Genomic DNA, 12,382 nt, shown 5'->3' with positions numbered 1-12,382 from the left:
GCTGCCTGACCTGCTGTACTTTTCAAGCACCACACTTTTCAACTCTGACTCTCCAGCACCTGCAGTCCTCACTTTCTCCTATATAATATATCTGATCCAATTAAGTTTTTGTGTCACTGGTAAACCCCAGGCTGGTGGTCATAAGGAATTTGATGATACCACTGACTATCAAGGGGAAATGGTTAGATTCTGTCTTGTTGGAGATACTCATTCACACCACACAAGTGCCAGGCAATGTGACTTAACACTTGTCAGCTCAAGCCCAAGTATTGTCCAGATCTTGGTGCATGTGGGCAAAGACTATTTCATTATCTGAGGAGTTACAAATGATCCTGAATGCAAACGTTCCTACTTCTGGTGTTGTGGTGAAGGGAAGGTCATTGATGAAGAAGTTGAAAGTGGTTGGGGCTAGGATACTACATCCTGAGGAACTTAAGTGATTATCAGCGAATAACCTCAATTATGTGTGGCCCCATCATAGCTCATCCCTGGACGTTCCTCCCTGACCATTCTGCCCTGACTTACTTGCCTCACTCTCCTATCCAACAGCTTCATTTCTCACTTCAGCCCCTGTTTCCAAGGGTTTTGCCGAGCTGCTACAACTTCACCTCATTCCCAATTGCAAGCTGGGTCTGTCCATACTTGATGCTTACAGCCTGCAATTCTATCTCTCTATCAGTGACGGTGGAGCAAAATAACCAGAAGAAGAACCAGCGTTAATCCTTTCAATGCCTATTAAGTTTTTAAAGAAGTAGGAGATCACATCAATAACATTCTGCTATTACAAGCCCTAAAACTTTTACTAGTTCTTGGATCAATCTGATCATGTGCTTCAATTAAAGCATTTGAAACCCAGCCAAGGATTCATAATAGTAGAGCTTTCTAACAAAAGATTCAGCTGCAACATCAAACCATTTCCATTTCAAAGCAGAGTGCCTGACAATGACAGGGGGAGGGACCATTTTTCTTCTACCTCAGAATAGCCAGGTCTGCTTGTCCAATTAAATAAGTGCACATTTTTTAAAAATATATTTTTGATGATACTGTGTGTAGTCTGAGCACTTGAATAATTATATAATACTAGTCAATACAAGGGTCAATTCACTCTTGTAATCTGTATCCCTGTAATCAAACACTGCAATAAAAATGCATCTGCATTACAATACAAATAATGTCCTCTGAATGTGTGAAAACATTTTACATGTATCTTGCAGCATTTTCCAGACTTCTTAGCAGGGCTTCCATTTTCTTTTTTATGAAAGCTCAAACCTCCTGTGATTTAATGAGCTTCTGAGATCCTGCAGTACCGGTTAAAAATAGTGCAGCAGGAAATCATTCCAAATGGGGAATCCAACCTCAGTTGGGGTTGATCCTGATCCAGACTCCGAAACGTTACAAGAAAATGGCATGGGATATGAAATCTGATTTCCTCAAACTCGTGTTTTTGTTTTTGCTCTTAACTGGATGCACAGAAACTGTATCTAAGAATCAGATGTCACATGACACCAGATTATAGTCCAACAGGTTTATTTGAAATCACAAGCTTTCGAAGAGCTGCCCCTCCCATGTAGAGCCATAGAGATGTACAGCTTAGAAACAGACCTTCTGGTCCAATTCGTCCATGCCAACCAGATATCCTAAATTAATCCAGTCCCATTCGCCAGCACTTGGCCCATATCCCTCTAAACCCTTCCTATTCATATACCCATCCAGGTGCCTTTTAAATGTTGTAATTGTATCAGCCTCTACCACTGTCTCTGGCAGCTCATTCCATACATGCACCACCCTCTGCGTGAAAAAGTTGTTTCTGAGGTCCTTTTTTATATCTTTCCTCTCTCACCCTAAACCAATGCCCTCTAGTTCTGGACTCCACCACCCCAGGGAAAATACCTTGTCTATTTATCCTATCCATGCCCCTCATGATTTTATGAACCTGTAAGGTCAACCTTCAGTCTCCAACACTCCCCAGGGAAAACAGCCCCAGCTTATTCAGCCTCTCCCTATAGCTCAACCCTGGCAACATCCTTTTTACAACAGTTTAATCCTTCTAAAATTTCCATTATACATTTCCACTCTGCTGCCCATTTGCATTTTATGTTAATTTTTGTATTTAGAACTTGCTGCCCTTTGAACTGCATCAGAGATGAATATTTGGCAATGGTTTTCAGTATTGAATGCAGGAAAGTTTTTTGTCTTCTGTTAGCCCAACTTATAACATAAAGCTCCTCGGATGCTGCCTGAACTGCTGTGCTTTTCCAGCACCACTAATCCAGAATCTGGTTTCCAGCATCTGCAGTCATTGATTTTACCTTATAGCATAAAGGTCAACTCTATGTACATGTTATAGGACAATAACAAATTTAGATAAGATATATAAAATGTGACAAACTCCTTTTTTAGTCTTGTAAATCTGACAGTATTTTGTCATCATTTCTTTAGTGTTTTTCTTCCAGATTAAGTTGCATTTTAAACTTAATCAAGGATTTTTAATTTACTAATTTTGATCATTTAAAAATTTTATTTTCCTGTGGCATAGTTGTCCAAAGATCTCTTCACTGCATGCCTCCTTTTCCCACCCTGCAGGCAATCCTTAGCCTGCCCATGTTAAATTTCTCTGCTTAACTGGAGTAAATCACTATTTATTCCACAATTTTCACACTTAATGAGTCTTGATAGAATGTATTTGTTTTGTGAAAAACACATCTTTTCTATTCCATCATCCCCACTCCCCACCACCTCAAATTTGCATCTCAAATGATCTGAGACTGGATAAACTGGATAAAAGGAATGTTTTGTAACTCATCTAGTCAGTAGCTGGAAATTTGGATTTTCTTTCATAAAATGAAAATTTAGAAGTTTAGGAAGATAGAAGTGAGAAATGTGAAGCAGTCACTGTGCTCTCAAACTGTTGGAACTCATTTTCTGAAAATTAATGCAGAGATTTCTTTTTTTCCTTCTGGCAGGAAATTTATTCTTGAATTAAGACAAAAAAAAATTCAAAGTACACCTCAACATAGGTACCTAATAGACTATAAAATGCTTCAGGCCATCTGGGATTGTGAAAGGTGAAAATTCTTGAATTTTTTCATTCATAACAAGAGGAAATTGTACAAAAAGATTTCTAACTAATAACAATTCGATGGAAAATTAGTGTCAAGTGCTGACCATTTTGTTTTGTTCTAGAGAAAGTGAGGACTGCAGATGCTGGAGATCAGAGTCAAGAGTGTGGTGCTGGAAAAGCACAGCAGGTCAGGCTGCATCTGAAGAACAGGAGAATCAACATTTTGAGCATAAGCCCTTAGGTAATTTCAGCATTAGAACCTGTTGTCCTTTGAGCTGCATTCAGAAATGAATGTTTAGCAATGTTCTCTATTAAATGCAGGGCAATTTTGTCTACTATTAAGCCCACCTTACAGCACAAATGTCAACTCTATGTACGTGTTATGATAAGGCAATAGCAAATTCAGATAAGGCACATAAAATGTGAAAATACTCTTTATTAGTTTCTTAAATTTGACAGTTTTCACTGAGTGAAATTAACCATTACTAATACAATTGATGTTGGGGATCCTAAAATGGTGGATCCCTAACCCTAATACTCAGACCTTTCCTTCTGCACCCCCACACCCCCCAATGTCACATCTCTCCTGACCCAAAGCCATCAGTGGTGAGATGATGGAGTGGGGCTGAGGTTGTCAGGTAGAGGGGTGAGGTGGAGGATGGGGTGTGGTGGAAGGGAACAATAAAACCCTCTAATCTCAGGTTAGAAACCCGCTGATGGACCATTGTTTCCTATTTCCTGTTTCCTTGAGAACATGTTGTCAGGGACAGCCGAATAAATCGAAGGACATTGGTTGGATAGAGAACAATGTGCTATCTTACATATGACCAAACATGTACTGGGACTGCCTTAGTTTAGATGGAGAGGAATTTGTTAAGTGTGTACAAGAAACTTTTCTGATTCAGTATGTGGGTGTACCTACAAGAGAAGGTGCAAAACTTGACCTACTCTTGGAAATAAGGCTGGGCAAGTGACTGAGGTGTCAGTGGGAGAGCACTTTGGGGCCAGTGACCATAATTCTATTAGTTTTAAAATAGTGATGGAAAAGGACAGAATGGATTGAACAGTTGGATTTCGAAATTGGAGGAAAGCCAATTTTGACAGTATTAGACAAGTTTCAAAAGTTGTTTGGGCAAATGTTTGAAGGTTAAAGGGTCGTCTGGAAAATGGGAAGCCATCAAAAAATGCAATAATGAGAATCAGACAGTATATTCCTGTTAGGGTGAAAGGAAAGACTGATAGGTGCAGGGAATTGAGGGTTTGGTTAAGAAAAAGAAGGAATCATATAGCAGGTATAGACAGGAAAGATCAAATGAATCCTCATAGTATAAAGGCAGTAGGAGTATACTTTAGAGGGAAATCAGGAGGGCCAAAAGGGGACATGAGGTAGCTTTGGCAAGTAGGGTTAAGGAGAATCCAAAAAGATTTTATGAATATATTAAAGGACAAAAGTAGGGAGAGAATAGGATGCCTCAAAAGTTTGGCAAGGCAGCCTATGTGTGGAGCCACAGAGGGTGGTGTGTGTATGGAATGAGCTGCCAGAGGAAGTGGTGGAAGCTGGTATACTTACAGCCTTTTAAAGGCATCTGGATGGGTATATGAATAGGAAGGGCTTGGAGGGATATGAGCCAAGTGCTGGCAAATGGGACAAGTTTGGGGGCGGCATGGTGGCTCAGTGGATAGCACTGCTGCCTCACAGCACCAGGGCCCCAGGTTCGATTAGGTAAAAACAATGACTGCAGATGCTGGAAACCAGATTCTGGATTAGTGGTGCTGGAAGAGCACAGCAGTTCAGGCTCTGCTCCTCGGATGCTGCTGAATTGCTGTGCTCTTCCAGCACCACTAATCCAGAATCCCCAGGTTCGATTCTCAGCCTTGGGCGACTGCCTGTGCGGAATTTGCACATTCTCCCCGTGTCTGCGTGGGTTTCCTCCGGGTGCTCCGGTTTCCTCCCACAGTCCAAAGATGTGCAGGTCAGGTGAATTGGCCATGTAAATTGCCCATTGTGCGAGGTGAGGGAAATGGGTCTGGGTGGGTTACTCTTCGGAGGGTCGGTGTGGACTTGTTGGGCCAAAGGGCCTGTTTCCACACTGTAGAGAATCTAATCTAAAATCAGGTTAGGATATCTAGTTGGCATGGATGAGTTGGACTGAAGGGTATGTTTCCGTGCTGTACATCTGTAATGCACAATGTATTACTTGGTCCAGACAAAGGCTTTTTTAAATTACAAAATCAGAAACAAACAGCTACATTCATTATAGTGCCTTAAATGTAATGAAACATGTTTCACAAGAGAATTCTAAATCTAAAACTATGATCCAGAGACCAATAAGGTTATATTAGATCAAAAGTTTGCTAAAGAGGTAAATGTTTAAGACCATCTTAAAGGAAGAAAGTGAGGTGGAGATGGCAGATGTAGGGGAGGCATTCCAGAGCTTAGGGCTTTGGTAACTGAAGACATGGTCATCCATGAAAGATTAAAGTTGGAGATGCACAAGAAACCAGAATTAAAGGTACACTTGGAGTATTGTTGGGCTGGAAGAGATTTACAAAGAGGGTGAGTCTTGGAGTGACTTGATGAGAATTTTAAAATCCAAACTTGGCTTGACCAATTTTAATCACCTTCAAGTGAATAGAGATCAGTAAAGAAGCTACCAACTTTCAGGTGTTCTTGAAAGAGTTTCTCGGATATTTTCAAATTTCAAAAAAATACTTCTAAGTACTGTTTATTATAAAGGTAGATGTAGGCTGAATCTGGTATTAAATTGCTTATGCTAAGTTGTGTTATAAACTTCAGAATATTATGCCAGATATTATTCTGTTACTAAGATAATGCTGTCTTTTCATGGTCACAGATTTTCATGGTCACAGATTTTCATGGTCACAGATAATGCTGTCTTTTCATGGTAACAGATTTGTCATTATATCTGTCCAGTGATTTGGGTCAATTACATTTCTCCTCTTAAGGAGACTACAGACCAAATGGTTTAAAAATGACTTCAGACTTCAAAATGAAATTTTTGGTTTACTTGCACATGTGCAATTTTTAAAACAATTTTTTTCTCAAAGAATAGAGTTGTTGTAAGAAACTAACTTGCATAAAGACTAGCTGCAAAAATGTCAAGGATATATTTAGTTATTTTCAAGTGTAATGAAGTGGGGGAACATTCAAGAAATATTTTTATCATATTATTAAGCAGACATACTCTATTCCCACAACTAATCACTTATTTGAAGAATAACTAGATTCACAAAACATTCCCCGGGATACTTGTCTCATCATACCAACACATTACATGCTTTCAATGTTGTGTTCACACACTTTGCATATTACCTGAAAAAGGTTGAAAGGATGGAATATGAAAATAAGCCTGCAAAATCCATGATTGGTATCCATTATTGATGTCATGCTAATGGCAACAGATCAACTCAAGATGCTAAGAAGGGAGAAATGGATGTGAAATGCTTAACTCAACAAAGTGAACAAAAATGATCAAAAAAATCTGCAAGAGCTGTGGATGCTGTAAACCCGAAACCAAAACAGAAATTGCTGGAAAAAAACAGACCTGACAGCACCTGTGGAGAGAAGTCAGTTAATGTTTCAGGTTAGGAGAAAGTGAGGACTGCAGATGCTGGAGATCAGAGCTTAAAAATGTATTGCTGGAAAAGCGCAGCAGGTCAGGCAGCATCAAAGGAACAGGAGAATTGACGTTTCGGGCATAAGCCCTTCTTCAGGAATGAGGAGGGTGTGCCAAGCAGGCTAAGATAAAAGGTAGGGAGGAGGGACTTGGGGGAGGGGTGTTGGGAATACGATAGGTGGAAGGAGGTTAAGGTGAGGGTGATAGGCTGGAGAGGGGGTGGGAGTGGAGAGGTCAGGAAGAAGATTGCAGGTTAAGAAGGCGGTGCTGAGTTCGAGGGTTGGGACTGAGAAAAGGTGGGGGGAGGGGAAATGAGAAAGCTGGAGAAATCTGCATTCATCCCTTGTGGTTGCCTACTTCCTTCGATTTGACTTGATTTTGATTGATTGTCATGTGTACCTAAATACAATGAAAAGCTTTGTTTGCATGCAGTACAAGCAGATTATAGTAAACCAGGATCTATAGGGTGAAAAAGATATAAAGAAAAAGAGGCATACAGATTACACCGTGTGAGGCAAGAACAACATTAATAAGATCAACATTATTTGAAGTTTAAAGTCCATTCATCAGTCTAATAACAGCAAGGAAGAAGCTATTCTTGAACCTGCTGGTGCATGTGTTCACCTTTCTGTATCTCCTGCCTGACGGAGGTTATAGGAGAGCATTACTGGGATGGGAATGGGTCTTTAATGTTGACAACCTTTCTGCTGCAATGGGAGATGTAAATGAAGTCCATGGATGGGAGGTTGGCTTCTGTGATGGTCTGGGCTGTGCGCACAATCTTCTGTCATTTCTTACGGTTCTGGACTAAAGTATTCAGGACGCATTGGCAGAAGTAAATTGTTTGAATACTTTATGACACGTAACCTTCAATGATATTGTGAAATGTTGCAACTTCAAACCTGTAAAGAGTTTTAAAACAGTACCATTTTTGCATCACTTCTTAATATGACAATCTCTAATTGAGTTCTTAACAAAAGTACTGAATCAAATTTTGCCTATTGTTTGCTGATTTTGAAAAAACCTTTTAAAATCTACTATGTTCCTCCATAAAGCTGAGCAATTATTACTCGTGCAATCACTGATGACTTGATTTATAGTTCAACTCAGTATTAACTAAATTACATCTTCAATTTTTTTTCCCACATGCTAGAGTAAGAATGGAATATAAAATGTACTTTCCTGATCTTGTATAAGAACTCTGCTTGTGGGAGGGTGAATCTGCAACCTGTATCATCCTTAACCAGTGAAAATAAATCTCTCAAATGAATATAACAAAAGGAAACATTGGACAAGAGAAATATTCACAAATTTAGCAGGACCTGTGGAAAAGAATGGAGATAAATTCCAATTGTATTCCTCAAACTGTTTTGAGCATTCCTGTTTGGTTTCTGTTGCGGCTTAAAATACATCCAAATGGATTATCTTACTGTAGTTGTCAAATTTGCTTCCAATTTGCTCTGCAGGGTACGGAGCAAAGAGAGTCCGCTCAGATGAAGAACTGATAATAAATCCAATATTTTCCTCCGTGCAGAACTGTACCAAAGCACAGATGTTGTGAGGCCTTTTGTCAGGGAAGAAGGCTGAGATCACTTGCTAAGCTTCAGTAACCCACCACAGCAGAAAACAAAACTGAAGTAAGCTGCATTCCATTGCCTGCGATTTTTTTTTTCAAATGGTGCTGGCTGTTGTAAAATTGATTCTGCCAAGTTCATGTCATTCTGTATTCAGCAGAGGTCTACGCTTGAGATTTCCAAATGATAATTCACATTTTTTCAGTTAATGTAAGACACAGATTATCCCATAAACTTTCATTTACGGTAAAGGTGGTCCAATGGTGGTTGATCAATTTCAATTGCAAAAGTTGTTATCTTTTGTACTATTTTGTTTGAAGAATGCATTATGATTTTTTTTTAAGGCAAGCTCCGAACACCTACCAAAACTCGATTGCACTCGAACTGATGATCGCAGACTGGATTTCTGTTGTACTTTATGTTCCAATATATTGCAAATGTTGATGCCAAAACATCGGTATAATTGGTAAATGAGAGCAGTTAATAAACATATGTAATTCCATTTCTGGTGCTGAACTTGGGCAATATGATTCAGCAGCTTATGTTACACTCTGTATAGTTTACTTAATTCTTAAGAGAACTGAGTGGAATATAGGCCATACATTCTGAAGAAAGATCATCAATCTGAAATCTAACTTTGTTTCTCTCTCCATGGATGCTGCCAGATCTGCTGTGTAATTGTAGCATTGTCTAATTTGATCCATGCCTGTTTACCTTCAGGTGTTTTATACCACCACCCAAGAAAGAGTTTCATTCCGTTTGAGTCTATATTCAACCTTAAGCTTATATTGCCTATCATCAAGCCACAGACTCTACATAATGTGTATTTGCCAGTCAGTCAGCCCTGGTCCAAGCACCAAAAGAGAAAATGCTGGAAAATCTCAGCAGGTCTGGCAGGATCTGTAAGGAGAGAAAAGAGCTGACGTTTAGAGTCAGTTAGAATCTTTGTCAAAGTGCAATGTCCCAGTGAGGGTAAAAATTACAGCTCAACTTTCCACAGAAACCTACCTCCTTTTTTCCCAAATGAGTTCAGAACTTGCCCCTACTACTCCGCTTGAATGAAAAAAGAAGCGTTCCCTGATATCGATTCTGAATTTGTCTTTTACTAGATTAAACCTAATGTCCTTTGTGTACACTTTAAAACCTAGTGTGTACACTTTAATTTGAAATAATGCACAGGATTGGCATTTTTGTGTTCTAATATCATTTATTAGGTCTTGGCCCAATAACCTATGAGGTCATTTGGAATGTACTGGAGAAAATCACTGATAACCATCACTGAATTTCTCAGGATGAGCAGTTCGATAATATGCTCAAGGCAGCATGGTGGTACAGTGATTAATGCTGCCACCTCACAGTACCAGGGGCCGAGGTTCAACTCTAGCATTGGGTGATTGTATGAATGGAGTTTGCATGTTCTCCCCATGTGATGGGTAGGTCTGGGTACAATGCTCTTTGGAGGGTTGGTGCAGACTCGATGGGCCAAATGGTCTATATCTGTACTGTAGGGATTACATGCTCATGCATGCCCTCAATGATTGTTTCTTATTTGACCATTTCTGGATGCTAGTAAAATTAAATAGGTTTTGTGCACTAGCACCAACTCTCTTCAGTTTTTTTTCTACCATGTTTTCTGATGTCTTCCACAATGCTAATCCTGATATTGAAATCAAGTATCAAATAATAGGAAACTACACATCCTGAGATAACACCAGGAAAAGACACAGGCAATTCTGATCAAGCAATTCATCTTAGATTTAATTGTCTGCTGTACCCTAACCTATTTAGGGTGCAGACTGGCCTTTGTTGTTACCTATGTACCTGCTCTTGTATGTCAGTTAGAATATCAATATATCTTTAAGAGACATGCTCATAATTTCACTGTATCATTGCATGTGACCTGCTGGTATAAAAGCTGCAGACTTTATCTTAACTCTGACCACTTAAAGCATACTAATTGAAGCATGCTAATGTTTGTTAGAAGGTAGCTTAATGCTAGTGCAAGCACAGATGTGTCTGAGAATATAATATTTACATGCATTAGTGAGCTATAATAACAAATGCTTGTTGGATCTTTCAATACCACATTTTTCATGCCCTAGTTTCTGTTATAAGCAAGGACTCATCAAGTAAAGTTAACCTACGGAGGCAAAATATGCATCAATGAATATGATCACCTTCATCTCAAAAAATAGACTAGGTCTGTATTCATCCTTGTTGATTGGACAGGGTAGAGTTTGGAAGGGTGTGGAATTTGCTCTAGTTGCATTTATTTGGGTTGTCGTACTACCAGCTTTCAATATTTTGTTGCTTAATTTGTCTCTCTTCTACCCCACAGGTTTGGTACGACCTACAAATCCAAACAACTCGCTATTGTATAAACATACTACTGTAATACAGTATTAAGAACATCAATGTAAGAAATAGGATCTACTTTGCCATTTGGTGACAGCATAGCTAAATTTCTAAAAAAGGTTATTGAGCTCAGTCTTGGGTATGTTGTATAATTTCTCAGTTTCGTAATAGGTTATTTTAGAACTTGGATTCTAAAGTGAAGAAAGAATAGATTTTAATTTGCAGTTTTGTGAAGGTGAGACTTACTTTGTTTTCAAAGGACTGAAAGTCATTTTGAATAGTGAGTTAAAGTGTATTTCCAAAATGTCATGTGATCCTAGTAAAATGGTTAGCAAGTCAACCAGGGGAGATAATACTAAGGTGTTGTTGCCTTGAGTTGACTCCAGAAGTTAGGTGTTTGTCTTATGAAGAGATTGAACAGTTTGGACTGTATTCTCTGGAATTTAGAAGAATGAGAGCAAATCTAACTGAGGTATATAAGATGCTAAATGAGATTGACAAAGTAGATATAGAGAGAATGCTTCCTCATGCAGGGCAATCTAAATGAGATGCCCTTGTTTTAGGATAAGGGATAGCAGATTTCAAATAAATGAGGATTTTTTTTCTCTAAGCGTTATGAAACTATGGAATTCATTACCCCAGAGTACAGTGAATGTCAGGACTGAAACTGAGTAAACTTAAGGAGACAATAGATTTTTAATTAGGAATGGGTCGAAGAGTTATGGAAAGTGGGCAGAAAAATGGAGTCCAGGCCATGATCAGACCAGCCATGAATGGCAGAACAGGCTCAAAGGGCTGAATTACTTAATCCTGCTCTTAGTGCTGGTGTTCTTCAGAGTTGTAAAACCCAGAGACAGTGAATCTGCCAGAAACTGGTACATTGAGAGATGAAATCCATAAAAGCAGAGGTGCTGTTAGTTGCATCTAAAAACAATCTGGATAGGACAGAAGTCCTAAGCTGATTAAAAATCTCCAGAAGCGGAAAGCTATACAAGTATCATGAATAAGATATCCTGCAAGGTCGTTAAAGACATGAATTTAAGGAGTCCATGTTACGTAGTAATAGAGAGCTGCGTTATCATCTTGTTTAAAAGTTTTAGGGAGAGGCATTAATTGAATAAACTAATGAGTGAATGAACAGAAATATACCAAAAAGGAAGCCAATTATAGATGTGCCAGCTGATCAAGAAGGAGATAGGAGTCACTCTTTACTGAGATTTGAGTGTCTACATTTTTTTTTGCTGAAATCAGAGGGCTTAATCTCTTTATGAATTTGCAATGCGTTTTTATTGTGTAATAATTTGTATCTGTTTTTCTTTTGTATAATGTACTTCCATTTACTTTTGTAAAAAGATAGATTAGCCGCCTTTTGTAAATTTGTTCAGCGACTGAATTTAATGTTAAAGAAAAATAAAAAGTTAAATTTATTATGCCAGATCCCTCTTGTCCAATATTCTCATTTTCTGGAATTTATAATATATAATGGAATATATTGATAACCAGCATAGAGAATTGCAAAAGTTCAAACTTCTGAATGAAAAATAATCTTCAGAGGTAATATAGACATGTCAGGTGATTGGACAAAACTTGATAGATGGAATATAATGCTTGAAAATGTGAGGTGATGCACTCTGGCAGGAGCAATAGAAGAGCTGAATATTATTTGAATGCCGAAAGACATCCAAAAGCGACAGAAGGATTTGGAAGTCCTCATCCATGAATCACAAAATAAAACAGGCATCCAAATCTACCAG

General features: G+C 38.7%; 1 long non-coding RNA gene across 1 annotated transcript in view; it reads left to right on the top strand.

Moving 5' to 3' along the window:
* The window catches only part of LOC122554318, a 97,116-nt gene extending 85,057 nt beyond the window's left edge, over positions 1-12,059 (top strand). The window contains exons 2-3 of the long non-coding RNA XR_006312964.1: positions 8,234-8,336; positions 10,612-12,059. This is a non-coding gene — a long non-coding RNA (uncharacterized LOC122554318). The remainder of the gene's footprint in view (positions 1-8,233; positions 8,337-10,611) is intronic.
* Positions 12,060-12,382: the final 323 nt, after the last annotated feature.

Source organism: Chiloscyllium plagiosum, chromosome 11 (genome assembly GCF_004010195.1).
Source record: "Chiloscyllium plagiosum isolate BGI_BamShark_2017 chromosome 11, ASM401019v2, whole genome shotgun sequence".
NCBI classification, from domain to species: domain Eukaryota; kingdom Metazoa; phylum Chordata; class Chondrichthyes; order Orectolobiformes; family Hemiscylliidae; genus Chiloscyllium; species Chiloscyllium plagiosum.
This window is presented reverse-complemented; position numbering and strand designations above follow the sequence as displayed.